This window comes from Galeopterus variegatus, unplaced genomic scaffold (assembly GCF_000696425.1).
Source record: "Galeopterus variegatus unplaced genomic scaffold, G_variegatus-3.0.2 Scaffold541, whole genome shotgun sequence".
Lineage (NCBI taxonomy): Eukaryota > Metazoa > Chordata > Mammalia > Dermoptera > Cynocephalidae > Galeopterus > Galeopterus variegatus.
In genome coordinates, this window is record NW_007726652.1 from 610,530 (window position 1) to 613,280 (window position 2,751).

Genomic DNA, 2,751 nt, shown 5'->3' on the forward strand with positions numbered 1-2,751 from the left:
ATCAGTTGATTATAAGTGTATGGGTTTACTTGGGGGCTCTCTATTCTATTCCATTGGTCAATTTGTCTGTTTTTATGCCGGTACCATGCTGTTTTGGTTCCTATAGCTTTATAGTATATTTTGAAGTCGGGAAGTGTGATGCCTCCAATTTGTTCTTTTTGTTCAAGATTGCTTTCACTGTAAAGGGTCTTTTGTGGTGCCATACAAATTTTAAGATTGTTTTTCTATTTCTATGAAGAATATCCTTGGTATTTTGATAGGGATTGCATTGAATGTGTAGATTGCTTTGGGTAATATGAACATTTTGATGATGTTAATTCTTCTGATCCATGAACATGGGATATCTTTCCATTTATTTGTATCCTCTTCAATTTTTTTCACTGATGTTTTATAGTTTTCACTGTAGAGGTCTTTCACTTCCTTCATTAAATTTACTCATAGGTATTTCAGTTTTTTGGTAGTTATTGTTAATGAGATTACTTTCTTGATTTATTCTTTGGCTAGTTCATTGTTGGCATATAGGAAGGCTATTGATTATTGTGTGTTGATTTTGTATTCTGCAACTTTGCTGAATTCATTTATTAGTTCTAGTAATTTCTTGGTGGAGTCTTTAGGGTTTTCTTTGTATAGGATCATGTCATCTGCAAGTAGGGATAGTTTGACTCCTCCTTTCTGATTTGGATGTCCTTTATTGTTTTCTCTTGCTTTATTGCACAGGTTAGAACTTCTAGTACTATGTTGAATAAGAGTGGGGAAAGTGGTCATCCTTGTCTTGTTCCAGATCTTAAAGGAAAAGCCTCCCATTTTTGTCCATTCAGTATGATATTTTGCTGTGGGTTTGTCTTATATGGCCTTTATTGTGTTGAGGTACATTCTTTCTATAACTAATTTTTTGAGTGTTTTTATCATGAAGTGGTGTTGGATTTTATCAAATGCTGTTTCTGCATCTATTGAAGTGATCATATGATTTTTTCCTTTGTTCTATTGATGTGATGTAAAACATTTATAGATTTGCATAAGTTGAACCATCCTTGCATCCCTGGTATGAATCCCACTTGATCGTGGTGTATGATCTTTTTAATGTGTTGCTGAATTCTGTTTGCTAGTATTTTGTTGAGGATCTTTGTGGAGGACCAGTTCTTGTAGTGCTTTAAATTTCTTTGTCTTTAAAAGGGCTACTGATGTAATGGACATGCATATACAGTGTAAACATCCCCCTCAAGTGCTGCTCCATGCATCGGTTCTCAGAAGTGGTCCTGCTGAAAGTAGGGTGCCTGCTTAGTTAGAAAGAGGGTTGTTCTCAAAGGTTGCAAGCCATGTGGCATTTATATGGCCTCTACAGCAAATAATGCATCCCCTAAAACAGCTGCACTGACAGCAAGAAGCTCCCCTAAAGTCTGTGGCCCCAAAGGACAAATCATGTTTTCAGAATGGTTGTCTAAGTTTCAGATGAAGCAGACAGAAGGAGGCCTTGCTCTTTTGTGACATCATTCTGCTAGTCAGTGGAGGACTAATGCTGATTTTCCTTTTTTATGGAGGGGATGAGCCCAGGAGGATGCTTGCTTTATAATTAAAACAGTAGGTACAATTTATTAAGGACCTACTGTGTGCCAAGCACATTCTTACTCTTTTAATTCACCCAGCATTCTATGAAGTAGGTATTTTTATTCCCATTTAATGGATGAGAAATTTGAGGCTCAGACACAGCAAAGGACCCAAGGTCATTTAACTGGTGAATAACAGAACTTGCATCTGAGCCCTGGATGAAGGATCTAAAACCCAGGTCTCTTTCCCCCTGAGGCCATCTTTCCAAGAGGCAGTATTTCTGGGGGAGAAGAAGTCTTAGTATAAATGACAGAGTCACATCTTTCTGGGACAAGAGGGCTAGAGGCAACATTGCTAACTAACATTGTTAATTAGGTGAATCTTGCAACAGGGTCTGGCTGCCAGCAGCTGCGGACAACAGGCAGCTGCCTGCGTGCCCATTGCTCGCTGCTCTGGAGCTCCATGGTGCCTGTCCTCTCTCTGGTGAGCATTCAGGGGCCTCCACCTTTCTTTATCTTGTCCCCAAACACAACCTACCAAAGTGCTGCCCCCACTTACAGGGAGCTGATGAGTCTGTGTCTGTGAGGGTGTGAGTGACCCGGCTGCACACCGCATTACCCTCCACGGCCCTTCATGCAAATGAATGTCCTTCCCAGTGGGTATTTCAGGCGGAGTGTTTGAGCAGCTGTGCCCTAGGTACTCCCCAGATCACCTTATGAAGGAAGTTAGCCATGTGTAGGGGAAGCACATGCAACAGTCATTTCAGAAGTTGAAAGACATCAGGCAGGATAGGCTAGGTTATGCTGTGGTAAAAAATATCTCCAGAATCTTAGTGACTTAGGACAACAAAAGTCCATTTCGAGTGTGTGACTATCGCAGCTCAGCTGGGGATTCTGCTTTACAGCTCACTCTGGGCCCCAGGCTGATGGAGCAACCATCACCTCAAGTGCTGGCCGTCATTGTGACAGAGGAAGATAGAGTTCTGGAAGACCTTGCACCAGCAATTAGATGCTGCCACCTGGACGTGACTCGCATTACTGCCATTCACAGCTCATGGCTTCAGAACAAGTCTCATGGCTCCACCCAACCACAGGGGCCCGAAACATAGTCCACTCAGGTGCCTGCAAGTGGAGTAGAGCTGGGAATATTTGGCAAACAGCTCTAATGTCTACCACAGGTATCTTGGATTATATGTCTGTCCTCTTC